Source organism: Mesocricetus auratus, unplaced genomic scaffold (assembly GCF_017639785.1).
Source record: "Mesocricetus auratus isolate SY011 unplaced genomic scaffold, BCM_Maur_2.0 contig_235_pilon_obj, whole genome shotgun sequence".
NCBI lineage: Eukaryota > Metazoa > Chordata > Mammalia > Rodentia > Cricetidae > Mesocricetus > Mesocricetus auratus.
The window spans coordinates 17,281-24,806 of NW_024431646.1; the positions used below are offsets into that span (position 1 = coordinate 17,281).

At 34.1% G+C, this 7,526-nt stretch overlaps 2 pseudogenes; one reads left to right on the top strand and one right to left on the bottom strand.

Moving 5' to 3' along the window:
• Positions 1 to 516: 516 nt before the first annotated feature.
• On the bottom strand, positions 517 to 5,267 carry LOC121138242 (annotated as a pseudogene).
• Positions 5,268 to 5,352: 85 nt separating this feature from the next.
• Positions 5,353 to 6,200, top strand: LOC121138243 (annotated as a pseudogene).
• The last annotated feature ends 1,326 nt before the right edge of the window (positions 6,201 to 7,526 follow it).

The following is a 7,526-nucleotide window of genomic DNA, read 5'->3' on the forward strand; positions in this document are numbered from 1 at the left end:
TTTGGGAGGTAACACTGATTGAAAGCCAATTGATTATATTTTATTCAGTATGACTTTACAATAATTTATTTAGACATAACAAACTCAGAGCTTATTATTTACCTTCATAACTTAACATAGTTACTAGTTTAATATGAATCAACTAGGAAAAATATTCTGTATTATGTGTTTTCACAAATGTGTGCCTAAGTTGGTACATATTTATGCATCCAACTTAATTATAAACCTAGAATATATGAGAGTTATTAGAGAAACCAATATAAAATTATTACAATCATTAAGCCATTTCTTTTGTTTGTTTGTTTCTTGATACAGGGTTTCTTTGTATTCTTTTGGAGCCTGTCTTGGAACTTGCTCTGTAGAACAGGCTGGCCTTGAACTCACAGACATCAACCTGTCTTTGCCTCCCGGTTGCTGGGATTAAAGGCGTGTGCCACTAACGCCCGGGTTCATTAAGCTATTTCATTTGATATCAATGAACATTCATTTTCAACTGAAAATGCTTCAAAACAGCTTTTAAGGCTCCTTTACATCTTTGTTCCCTAGTGTAAAGATGAAGGCATTCAATGTAGGAGTTATCACTGTATAGAAGAGAGCCATGAACTTGCCTTGATCTCTTGTGATAGATGAAGAAGGCTGAAGCTACATGCTAATGGCTGGACCATAATATAAGGAACTACAATGAGATGAGAGGAATATGTCCCAAAGGCCTTTTTTCTTCCTTGAGAAGATTTAATTCTGAGTAATGCAATCCAATATTAATATTAAAAATCAAGAATTAAGCACAGAGAAACAGCCAGTATAAAAATGAATACCACAGAAAGTACCAGCTCAGAAGCTTCCTTTTCACCACAGGCAGTCTTTATGAGAACTGGAATCTCACACAAAAAGTGATCCAGTTTATGAATGCCACACATTGGCAATTGTAATGTAAGTATAGCCTCTGAAAAAGCAAAGATTACTACAGTCAGTCATATAATAGACACTAATGAGATGGAGACTCAGTGATTCATGATGAGAGGGTAACGGAGAGGTCTGCAGATAGCCACATAATGATCAAATGATATAATAGCCAAAAGCAGACATTCTGTGCCTCCCATTATGTAGAAGACATAAAGCTGAGCAATGCATCCAACATAACCAATGGTCTTTCTAGTGCTTCCAAGGTTAAACAGTATCTGAGGCACAATGCTTGTGGTTTAGCACATGTCTAGAAAGGAGAGATTTGTGAGGAAGAAATGCATGGGTCTCTGGATATGAGGTTCTAAATTGGACACCACAATGATGGCAATGTTCCCCATCAAGGCCATGGGGGTTTGTTATCAGAATAATAATGAAGACAGGGAGTTCCAGCCAAGGGTGGTCAGCAAAGTCCAGTAGAATGATTCCTTTTGGATCGCCTTCATTAATTACTGCTATTCTCCCTTGATCTCCTTTACCTATTGTTTAAAAGTGCCATGTCAATGTAAATAGTTACAAAGAACAAAGAACAATTATTGAAAACTGAGAGAAGGGCCAGTAACATATAAAGAAAAATATGATAGTAATAACAGTACATTTTTGAGGTTTTTGGGATCTGGAGAGATGGCTCGTTATTTCAGAATGCTTGCCATCCTTCTACAAGACCTAAGCTGGCTTCCCAGTACTTGTAAGTTGAACACAACTGCCCATATCTCTAGCTCCAGGAAATCAAATGCCCATATCTGTACTTGTGTTCCCATGCTCCCACACAAACATAAACACACATATGCATAGACTAAAATATAATTTTTTCAAAGACTAACTCTACCTTTAACAATATAAACTCTGAAATTCAAGAGGGTATGGAATGATTGGTTTTAATTCCTTAATGAAAATTTTCGCCAAAGTGGATTACTGTGTCCAGAAAAGCTATTCTTCAAAACTAAGACACGAATCTTTGAAATTTTGTGATGAACACTAAAGGAATGTCTTATCAGGAAGCCAGTGCCACATAAGATTCTTTTAAGAATTCTACTCACAGATTACATACATACATACATACCACTGTGAGTACACAGAAAAGAGTGAATCTCAGTAGTAGAATAATAAATACTGATATAAAGATTACAGAAGAACAAAACATCACACAAATGAAAATATGATAGGAAGTTGTACATACCTTGCAGTATTATCTAGGGGTTAATAATCTCAATCCTCTAATTAAAAGGCAGAGACTCGCAGACTGGAGTAAAATATAGGAAGCAATTGTTTGCTGCATGTAAGAAACACATCTCATTTTCAAAGGCAAACAGAATGAAAGTGACATTACAAGAAAATGGACCCGAAAAGAAATCAGTTTTAGTGATTAAAAGATGCACTTGCATTAATAAAGGGAACAATCTAACAGGAGTGTCAAAGGTCATGAGCCATGAATCATATATACCAAATGCTGGCATGCCCAATTTCATTAAAAAGTACTTAACCAAAAGAAATGAACAGATTCTAACATGATGTCAGTAGGTGACTTTGATACTACATTCTCAATAACAGATAGGCCATTCAAACAAAACAAACAAATGAAAATATCACTAAGGACACATCAAAACTGAATCAATCAGGGGAAAATAGAAGTTCATGGAATGTTCCATCGAACAGTCACAAGATAAATACTCTTCTCAATATTCCCTGGTGATTTTGGAAAATAAAACACATTTTAGAATATAAAGCATGTCTTAATAAATGCAAAAATTGAACTAATCCCTTATATCTTATCAAATTTTAATGGAATATAATATAGAGCAATAGAAATAGAAACTGCAGAAATTATACAAATGCAAGGCAATTAAACAATATATATTTAAATAATGAATGTTATCATGGAGGAAATTAGGAAGAAAATTAATTTTTCCAAAGTCATAGGTTAATACAAATACAGTATAACAGTATCCTAAGGGACAGAATGAAATCTGTTATGAGATTATAGCTGTTTTTAAACACCTATAATTTAAACAAATATATTTAAGAACATTTAAACAAATACAAACAGGCTCCAAGTAAAATATCTATTAAGGTACATCAAATGTTTAAGAAAATATATAGTAATAATAATTAGGGTAGAAATTCTTAAAAACTGACAGAAAAAATAGTCAATGAAAAAGAGTTGGAATGTTGAAAGAATGTACTAAACTGTCAAAAACTTGACCAAATTAATCAAAAGAAAAACTGAAAATACAAATTGCTGCAGATGGAGAAAGTGGTGTTATGACGGATACTACTGAAAATTAGAATATTTAGGCAACACTTTGAAAAATGTTATTTCCTATAAATTGGAAAAATCTAGAGAAAATCAAAGAACATATACAAATAGATTAAGCTGAATCCAAGCTCAAAAAGAAAAACTGAAAGGATCAATAAAAATGAGAGTGAAACATTTATTGATAAATTCTTATAGATCTTTAAACACAAATCACTTCCAGTGCTCTTCAAACTATTAAACTAAGATGAAAAGGAGGAGCTGTACAAGACTTGTCATATGAAGCTAGCAATACCCTGATACTCAAACCAGTTCATAACAAAGCAAAAAGGAAAAATATAAATGTCATTATCAAGTAGGAGTCATTGTAGGAAACCTAAGATGGTATGACATATACATCAATAATTATGATATGGCATAAAAGCAAGAATAAAGGGTAGACATCACATAATTATCTCAACAAATGCTTTAAAATATTTTTAAAAACACGTCTCAGTAATAAAAGTACAAAAGGCACTAAGAATACAAACACATTCCCTCAACTCAATAGGAGCTATAATTTAGCAAACCTGTAGACAACATTATATTCAAAAATCTGAAAGTATTCCCTATAATATGAGTTGTAAGAGAAGATGTTTCTCTCATTGTTTACAGTGTAGTTGAAATCTTGGCTGGATCAGTAAAAAAGAGAAAGTAAAAAAAAGTATACAAGTAGGAAAGAGAATATAATCAAACTATATTTTTCAGATGCTAGGATCCCATAATTATAAAACCTTAAAGATTTCACAAGAAAACTCTTATATCTGATAAACATTACACATGTGTGTAAGTGTGTGTGCAGAGGTGTATGAGCATGGAGGACAAGTGTTGATGTAGGAAATCATTCTTAATTATTCTTTCATCTTTCTCTTTGTTGGATGGTAATTCACTCAAACTTAGAGCTAGTCAATATGGCTACTCTCCCTAGTAAACTTTTTCTGGGGATCCCATCTCCAAACTGGAATTAGAGTTGCATACCACATGTACAAGACTATTAGATTTTCTATGCCAAAATAGCAAGTTCAGTGAAAAGAGAAGCAAGGAAGATGAGAACATTCACAATAGCCTCAAAGAATATGTAGATAATAATTTAATAAAAAATATTAAAGACTTTTACAATGGAAAGTTCAATCAGGGAAGAAAGAAGCTTTAGAATGCAGGACAAGATAACAAGACTTTTCATGTTTGTGGGATCAGAAGAATTTATGATATTAAGTGACTTGTCACCAAAACCAACAAACAAATTCAATGCAATACCCTTTAATTTACAATGACATTCTTCTCAGGAAGAGAAACAGCAATTTCCAAATTCATGATGAAAACAAAATAATCAGAGTATCCAAGAATTCCTAAGCAAAAAGAGCAAGAGTAGAGATGTAGGGCCAGGCATTGCTGGCTCACACCTTTAATGCCAGCATGTGGGAGGCAGAAGCAGGCGGATCTCTGTGAGTTTGAAGCCAGCCTGGTCTACAGAGCAAGTGCTAGGATAGGCTCCAAAGCTATACAGAAAAACCTCGTCTCGTAAAAACAAAAAAAAAAAAAAAAAGAAAGCAATGTAACAATACATGCTTTTACTATAGGGTCATAATTTGCAATGATAAAAAATCACAATGCACTGTTTCAAAAGTGAAACATACACCAATACAAGAGAATAGAAAATTTATAAACAATGTTTATTGAGGAGCAGAGAAGAATAAAATTATATAATTACAGGAAGTGTATGGAGCTGGAAATGTTTGAGTTGAGTGCAATAAACCAGTACCATAGAGACAAATACTATATTATTTTCTTAATATGTACAATATAGTAAAAGAGCCTGTAAGTGGAAATCTAGTCATATAGGAGAGTGAAGAGAGAGGTAGGAAAAAGTAATAGAGGGGATTAATATAATCAAAGAAGATTATAGGGAATGTCATAGTAAAACGTGTAATTTACAAGTTAATATACTCTAATAAAGTTAGTATACTCTAATTGAACAGTTCCCACTGACTAATTTATCATACTCAAAATACATTTTGGCACGACAGTCCAGCTCTTTTTCCCCCTAGCACCGCCGCGCCTGCAGGTCTGTGTGGAGCCGTGGTTGAGGGTGTCTGTTCCTCAGGATGGGGATTGTGAAAGTTGTCAAGAATAAGGCCTATTTTAAGAGGTACCAAGTGATATTTAGAAGGTGGAGAGAGGGTAAAACTGACTATTATTCTCGAAAGCGATTGGTGATCCAGGACAAAAATAAGTACAACACTCCCAAACACAGGATGATAGTTGGTGTAACTAACAGAGATATCATCTGCCAGATTGCGTATACCCGTATAGAAGGGTACATGATAGTCTGCGCAGCATATGCACACCAGCTGCCCAAATACGGTGTGAAGATTGGCCTGATAAATTATGCTGTAGCCTATTGGCCTGCAGGCTTCTCAATAGGTTGGGAATGGACGAAATCTACGAGGGCCAAGTGGAGGTGACTGGAGATGAATACAATGTGGAGAGCATTGATGGTCAGCCTGGGGCCTTCACTTGCTATTTGGATGAGGGTCTTGCGCGAACTACAACTGGCAATAAAGTGTTTCAGGCCTTGAAGGGCGCTGTGGATGGAGGCTTGTATATTCCTCATAGTACTAAACGATTCCCTGGTTATGATTCTGAAAGCAAGGAGTTCAATGCAGAAGCACATCATGGGACAGAGCATTGCAGACTACATGCCTTACCTAATGGAGGAAGATTAAGATGCTTTTAAGAAACAGTTCTCCCTCCAGACATGGATGAGATGTATAAGAAAGCTCACGCTGCTATCCGACAGAATCCAGTCTATGAGAAGAAACCCAAGAGAGAGGTGAAGAAGAAGACATGGAACCGTCCCAAAATGTCTTTGGCCCAGAAGAAAGACCGGGTTGCTCAAAAGAAGGCAAGCTTCTTCAGAGCTCAAGAATGGGCTACTAAGATCTAAAGCAATTTTCTATGAAGTTTTTTTTTCATAAAGATAATAAACTTATTGACCAAGCAGCCAAAAAAATACATTTTAACTGTAATTAATTTGCATCAGAAGAATCTTCGGCATCTCAATTAAGCACCAAGGAATTTTGAAAACCAGCATGTGTTTGTTATGAACTCTTGAAACTAGGAATATATATATAGTCAATATCTTACAATGTCATTCAGGACAATTATTTTAATATTTAGGCCTCTCTACTTATTAGCAGAATATCATAATGAATGGTCAGCTAGCTAAATATGGGATCTAAAATTTTATGTGGAGATGGATGCAAAATGAGTTAATGAGAATAAAAGTTTATTGCAGTCTTCAGAACACATAGCCATTAGTAATTAGCTGGAATTGCTGTCTGTTTTGCATATTTCTGGCTGGCTAGTCCACCACTACAGGAAAGCACTCATATTTCAGTTATCAACAGCTTTGTGTTTGCAAAGTCACATTTGACAATTTCATGAAGAAGAGAAAGTAAAAACTGTCTTTTGAGAACCTAAGAATGAGATCTGGTAATATAAAGCCACTAACTGATTAGTAAGCTAATATTCTAGTGATTTTAGTAGGTAAACTAAGAAATTATTTGGTCATTTCAATAACATCTTAACTCTTTATTTGAATATTCCATCCTTATAGAAGATTTAAGATATTATGAATTATGTTTCACACCTGAAAGAGAGTGACAACACACATACAAGATTGTATTTTTTTAAATCTATGTCTTAACAACTTGGTCACTTGATTTTGATATTGGTAATGATTCTTTATAGATAAAAATTTAGGAAATTATCTGTAACTGCAAAATAATAGCATGAGTAGTCTAGGGGTGTTTAATGAATAAAGTTGACATCTATATACCTAATTTTACCTGACAACATGCATGATTCTATTATAACAAAACTTGAATCTAGGAACAAATCTTGACCTAATTTCTTTTCTGATTGAAAATAAGATAGGAAAAAATTACATGGGGCTGGGGAGTTAACTCAGTCAGTGCTTGTCGTGTACAGGCTCAACTATAAATTTCAGAACTCACTTTTACAGTTGGTATATGTGCCATAGAACCTAAGTCAGGCAGTTGGTAACAGAAGTATCAACTATAGTTTGTGAGTATGTTGCTGTATGCATTTCATCAAACCTCTGAGGTATTGTTTGCATAAATCGTGGAACACTGTATATAAGTGTTATATAGGATATAATTAAAGGAAGTAAGTTAAATAAACAATATATAAATAAATGTCTATGGAACTTATATAAGAATTTATTAAGTAACTTCATTCATTCTTAGAG